Source organism: Corvus brachyrhynchos, unplaced genomic scaffold, assembly GCF_000691975.1.
Source record: "Corvus brachyrhynchos isolate BGI_N302 unplaced genomic scaffold, ASM69197v1 scaffold62, whole genome shotgun sequence".
NCBI classification, from domain to species: Eukaryota; Metazoa; Chordata; class Aves; order Passeriformes; family Corvidae; genus Corvus; species Corvus brachyrhynchos.
In genome coordinates this window covers 3410991-3417767 of record NW_008236629.1, presented here as the reverse complement: position 1 = coordinate 3417767, position 6777 = coordinate 3410991, and the positions used below count along the sequence as shown (strand labels likewise).

The window sequence follows — 6777 nt, the reverse complement described above, 5'->3', positions numbered from 1 at the left end:
TGGGGACCACCGCACACCCCTCAGGAACCATCAGTTACATCCCTTCTGGTGTGACGCAGCACTGGCCCTCACACCAGGGAGCTGCAGCCATGTGGAAGCCACGACTGCTCAGATGAAGGACTCTGATAAATATTCACCCTCCCACTTCCCTGCTGCATGGACCAGATAGCTGCAAGCCAAGGCCATTACTCAGCGTATCATCAGGTGTGTAGCTGTGTCCTGAGCACTCCAAATTGGCAGGGAGATGACTGTTGGAAGGAAGCTGAAGCCAAAGGGGCTGTGGAATCTGGCCAAATCTGCTGTCGATTTTAAAGCTGATTCCGCTGTTCCTCCCGTGGAGCAAAACAACCATATTTTTCATTTTGCAAAGGACAAAGCTCAACAGGACTTTACTTTTTTTTTTTTCTTTTTTCTTCTTTTTTGGCTTTTTTTTTAGTTGTGCTTGCTAGGAATTTATTGAACGCTGTTACATTATTCTTCTTGCTGTCAGGAAACAGGCTGACTGCCCTCCCAAAGTTTGGCTACTGAGAAACTAGGCTGCATGGGGCTTTTTGGCCACTGGTGAGGCTACTGTCTTAGATGGTTGCCTATGAATGTCCTTCAAACACTTGGCATTGAAGAGCTTTGGTGTCAGACTCTGGAAGTTCCCCTATCAGTGCGAGGTGAGTGGGTAGCACAGCTTTTGGGCCCGAAGAGAGCAAAAGCCTACTACCATAAAATCTGTAGCACAGCATCTGGTTTGGTTTATACTCTGTGTGCTGCATTTCAACCTCAGAGAATGGCCTTGAGCTGTCTGGGATGTGTGCTGCCTGGGCCAGGGCTGTTGGGGAAGGTGCCCCATTCCTCAGCATCTGCAGCTCGTCCCACAGGCTGAGAAATGCATAGTCCTCCGGTGGAAAATTTTTTAAGCTGAACCTTCCTTCCCTATTCCTTCAGTGGAAAGTATGGGAAGAAAAAGCCAGCAGTATTTTCTTGGGAGGGGGATGAGCAGCAGAAACAGGTTGCGAGAAGAGACAGTAGCACAAACAAGAGCAGCAAATTGCATTCTTCTTATACTCCCTCCTCCTAGTTGTCCATCATCGTTTTGAGCCTGATCCACCCACCTCCAAATACTACAAAAATTTGGTGCTTGGCCACCTGCCAGCCATCCTCTTTCTGTGCTGGAGTGGGTCTCATTCAGGGGAAAATTCCCCTGCCCTGGAGAAACCGGAACGAGAAGCAGTTTCCCTGGGTTTGTTCCATTATTCATTGTTATCCTCCCCTCGGGCCGCCCTGAACAATTTCCTTCCCCTCCCCTCCATGTACACCCTTCAAATGGTTTTAGAATATGGCACTGAAAAATAAAGTTTAAAAAAAAACGCCAAATACCCAAGGCATTGAAAACATTCAAATATATTGCTCAGCTCTTTCCTCCCTGCACCATTGTCTTAGGAGGGCTGGCACAGGACCAGACTTCTTTCTTATTACCAATCTTAACTATTCCACTGGGCATCGAAAAATAAAGCCCTATAAAAGTCACTAATTAAATAAGTTCTCCCATCTGACCTAATACAAGCAACATGGGAGGTTGCATGAATTTTTTATTTTTTTTAGACTTTTTTTTTTCTTTTTCCCTCCTTTTTGTAGAGCCCACTTTTCTGATGGGGATTCGTTGTTTTTCTGGTAGGGGAGAGGGATTTCAAGGTCACAGAATGAATAAATGATGATGATGCATGGCCACAGGGAGAAGAAAGCACAGCAAGCACGCGACAAGGATGGCAGCAGCTGAGGTGCTTCCTGCCTGCCCGGTCCCTTCTAGCTTGGACAGGGCTGCAGTTGTCCCTCCCTGTGGCTGCTGAGTGTGTGCTTGGCCTCCCTGCTTTTGTTTGCCATGGTGGCTGCTTGTTTTTTTAATTATCATTATTATTTTCTTCTCTCACGACTCAAGAGTGGATGATTATCTCATCTGAGTGTCCTCCACCCCAAGGCTCTGTGGGGCTCCTTGGCTCCGGGCCTTGTGGGATGTGAGCTTGCCCCAAAGCAAGTGAAACAGAAAATTAACAGTGGTATTTCCTGTTATTCTTGGGAATTTTAGATGGATTCGTGAAGATAGATACTCGCCACGGTCAGCCATGGTGGTTCCAGTGCTGTGTGCCCATGCTCGCTCTTTCTCTCTGCACTTCGGGCATAAGCCCACAAGTGGGATGAGTTGGGCAGCTCCAGCTCTCTGCCCACTGTCAGGGCTGTATGGGGCAGTGCTCTTTCCTTTTCTCCTGACTCACTTGCTAATGAGCTCTCCTCTTGTGAGAGCATCCTGAGGTTTTCTAATAACAGGAAGTGGTGCGCTGCCTGCCCCGGGGTCCAGCCGCATGCGGGAAGAGGTGTGGCTGCCTCCAATTTCGAGGAACACCAGTGTCATGACCTGCCTCAATCTCAGCGCGCTTTCCCCTTGGTATCCGCCTTGCTGTCTCCCAGCACTATTACCCTTTGTTTCACTTACTACCTGAGTAACCCAAGGGAGTGCAACCAGGATCAGCCCTGCCGAAACAGACATCCTTGGGGGACAGGGTTGCAGCTGATGAAAAGTGGCAGGCAGGCATAGGGATGCAGAGTCCAGGGAAATGTACAAATGTGCATTTCTGCTGTGGCTGCCCTGGTTCAGGTTGCCAAAGGTCCTGAAGTCTTCAGTGAAATGGGTGCTGCAGGGTTTGAAGATCATCAGAGGATTTCCCAAATCTCTTTCCGTTTTTTAGTGCAGGATCTCTGGCAGTGTAGGGTCTTGTCCTTTAATGAAGTGATGGATGGGATCTGCCCAGCCAGACAAGCTCTTCATCTGGAGAGCCAGGCAACACAGATCCCTGGGGACGCCTCCCAACAGTCCTGATTTAGCTTATTCTAGGCCATGCAGAGAATTATTAGCTGCAGGAGTCTGCCTCTCTCCTCTCCTCGTTGAGACTACTTTTCCTATTTTAGCTTAGCGCTTTGCTTTGCCCCCACACAAGCTATTTATTCTATAGCTTTTACACTATAAAATCTAGGAAAAATAAACAGCAGCTGAGAGGGAGCTGTGGCTATCAGGGAGGGCAGGGGTGTGTGCATGGAGCTGGGAGATGGTGGTGGGAGCTTCCCCTAATGCTGCCTCATGGAGTATGATCCCTGAGCCAGGGCCATGGGGAAGCCATGCGGCATCTGCCCAGCTTTATTCCTGTGGCTGTCATGGTTAATCACAGCTGCTCGTTTTGAGCCCAAGGTAGCAAAACAAACCAGACCCACCTCATGGAGCCAGCAGGCTCATTGCTTAACCCATGGAAAGACTTCACATGATTTTTCTGTGACCAGTCAGTTCAAATCTTCCGTGAAATGCCCCCTGGACATTAAAATTACACGAATATTCCTGTGTACTCATTTATTAATGAGAGGCCCGTGGAAATGACAAACCCTAAACAAATGCAGGAGGCTGTTCATAGAACAATTATATTTGCTTTGCACCAGCTTGTGGCCTGGAAAAAAACATCCCTGAATTTGGATCATGTCAATCTAGTCATGAGACAAATATGTTGTGTGACTTGGCTTAAGTGCTGGGGCTCTCCACTGGCTTTCCGAGGGCTGGTGATCGCTTTTGGGACTCAGCAAGTTCCAATTCAGTTGACACTTCACACAAGTTGCATTATTTTTCTGTGCACCATCTGTAATCTCAAAAGGCTTCCTGCCTCATGGGTCTTGTGCCGAATATGTGGTGGAAAAGTACCAAAGATACCTGCCCAGGCGTCTTAGGAGATGATTTCCAGAAACGAAAAGCAAATAAGCTGCAGATTGCCAAGCTTAGTAAGACATACTGCTAAAGGCATTAGGAGGATCTACTTGGTGTCTTACCCGGCAACTCAAGAGGGAAACCCCGCAAATTTCCATGTTCTTCTCTATGAAGAACATGAGACATGTGCACTGTCACCAATTTGTTGCCTCAGGAAAGTTGATTGGGAGAGAGGGCAAGTCTTGGGTACAGAGAGGAGCAGTCCTCCATCAATAGCAATGATCACTGAATATTTAATATGATGCCCAGCATCATAGCACACCTCAAGGGGAAAGATCTGTGGACTTGGCCTCCTCTCAGGTGATTTTCTCTTGACAGCTGAGGACTCTTGTTGCCATCTTACATTGTGAAGTTCCCTAGCAATACCTGTGTTCCTGCAGGCTACCCAGAGGGGATGACTTTTATTTTTCCGTGGGTTAAGGCTGACAGCAAGAATGGTTTAGAGGCTGTTTAGAGAAGTTTAGAGGCTGCTCTGGGAAAAGGAGGAGTCAAGTCACATTGCTTCTCTGGCCAAGAAAGGCCATGGATAAAAGATAATAATTTACTCTTCTGCAGGTGCTTGCTTTGGGAGGCACTGCCTGTCTCCTGCAAGTCCTTGTGCTTCACGGTCAGTGCAGTTCAAGCTGAAAGCTTTTTTGGTGGGAGAACCTAGCGCTGGGTGGGGTGGTAGGAATTAACTGTTCTGCAGGGCAGAAGAGGGCTGCAGGGCTTTTGGTAAGTAAATAAATTGTCTGTTATTGAGCAGTAAAGAAAATTATAATTGCCACAAGGCTTTTTCTGCAGGAAAACGTTGTCAGCTCATGATGGACAGCCAGGTTTAAGGCGACAGGGAAACTAAGTGGATCATAAATATATTCTAGCTTACCCTCCAACAACAAACCTCCAGAAACAGCTTTTGGGTGGTTGGTGCTTAGGGACTTTAAAAGACAAAATAACTGAGATGTCTCCTACAGCAGGCATGCAAATGAATCAAACTGTATTACAGTTGTGTAAAGATCTCCACAGAGAGTACAGAATATGGGGTATTTTCTGGTATTCATGCATAGCTTAAATACATCAGTTCAGCTGTGTATTTGCATCCAAGTAAATCTATAATCAAAGGCTAGGTACAAAGGGCTTGTCTTTCTTTTTTTTTTTTTTTTTTTTAATTCTTCAATGGAAATACCCCCATATTTCTAGCTTGTTAGGACACAGTCAAGAAGGGAATAACCCATTACACACTTCATTATTTTCCAGATAGCAGAGGAAATCTCCTTGGAGTATTTGAAATGTAAAGGGTTGTATAATATCTAAAATCAAATTACATGAATTTTGATAAAGTGTCAGTATTTGCAACTGGTAATGCTAATGCTGATTTTTGGGGAGCCACTACTCAATCTGCATCTCAGTAGTAAATGAGATGAGGATTGCCTTATAAGCAGCTGCTCTTTTCATTTTCTAAATAATACTACAAAATATGGTATAGATTGATACCTCCTTTTTACCTTTCCTTATTTGCAAATCAAAGCTTCAGAATTATCCCTGATATTTTGCAACATCAGCCTCTGAGATACAGAAATGTTGAAGCAAATCCCTGCATGCAAGCAGCATTCGATGGGCTAAAATATTCTTTATGATAGTCTTAAAACCGGAATTACCCAGTGCAGTACATGCTGAAATTTACAATGGTGCATTAAAGCTATGACAAACAACCTCTGACAAATAATTTGGTCATAACTCTTATTTCAGTACACATCATGGTGAAGCAGTGCAAGTGGAAAAGGATGCTGTTGGGCAGCAGTGGACACCAGTTTTCAGTGCCAGACTCCAGATTTCACTTTCAACAAGCCAAATGATCTTAACCTACTTTATTATTTTTTCTTCTTTTAAAAAAAAAAAGAAAAAAGAAAAAAGAAAAAAGAAAAAAGTCCTGTTCATTTTTTTTTCAGGAACTCTATTTTATAGTATGTTTGAAACTTGAGAAGAGACTGGATTTGCTTTGTCTCCATAAGAACTACTTCACTCTGATAGATTTAGTGGAGAATGTGTCTGTGCTCCATGAATCTTCCCTTAAGAAATAGCTGAATGTATTGTTTCCAAACACTAATTCTCTCAACTTCTTAAAATCCCTTGGCACTTATTATATTCATTCCTCGCAAGCAGTAGTGAAAACAAATGTTCTTTGTGTAAACAGATTTTGACAGAATGTGGGAAACTTAAATAAATATGGTTATAATATGGTATAAAAATCAACTTCAAATTTGAAGCGAACTGAAAGTGCATGGGTAAAGAGCCTTGTCACTCATCTTCAAAAAATATCCAAGCTCAAATATATCCTGAGATGCATTAAAACAGGTAAATATCAGCTCTGAGGCTCCCAACTGCGTCATATGTTTGAAGACACGAGAACTGTGTAAATATACAATGTTAAGTAAAACTGTTGCTCCAAAATGTCCTTTCACGTAGAACATGCTCTCGTATGTGTTATTCCGCTCCAAGAAAAATGAGCATCCTACCAGTGGTGTTTTCCTCAGCTGGCCAGAGGTGTGGGGCGTAGCTCTTCCTTTGGGGTGGGCAATGATGTCATAGGACTGATGGAAACTAAGGATATTTTGAAACATTTACATGGCTTATTTAAGTTAGGAGGAAAAAAAAGAAAAAGGTACCTGCTCCAGAAAGCACACTGGCCACAAAGACTTTCTATGAGATTGGATACCCTGGGTGGTTTTCTGAGGCATGAGGCCAAAGGCCAAAAGAGCAAAACCACCCAAAAAGTGTCATAATTACCCTTTGGGGCAATGGCTGCGTGAAATGGAACTTATGAATAAAGACAAGGAAAACCCATTAAGTAATATTATTGACATGTGTCTGACATCGCCAATAGCCAATCAGCACTTGCCACTTGTGCTCTGGATTTCTGAAATCATTTCTTAATGGAATAAGGGGGTTTCAACTCATAATGTCTTTCTACAGATGCTAGAGGATGCAGGTTTGCCAGCTATTCTCGT

The 6777-nt window shown here is 44.2% G+C and overlaps 1 long non-coding RNA gene across 1 annotated transcript; it reads left to right on the top strand.

Moving 5' to 3' along the window:
* The first annotated feature begins 6 nt into the window (after positions 1-6).
* On the top strand, positions 7-6022 carry LOC108444790. Its single transcript, XR_001859492.1, has 2 exons — positions 7-662; positions 5519-6022. It is a non-coding gene; the product is annotated as an uncharacterized LOC108444790 (long non-coding RNA).
* Positions 6023-6777: the final 755 nt, after the last annotated feature.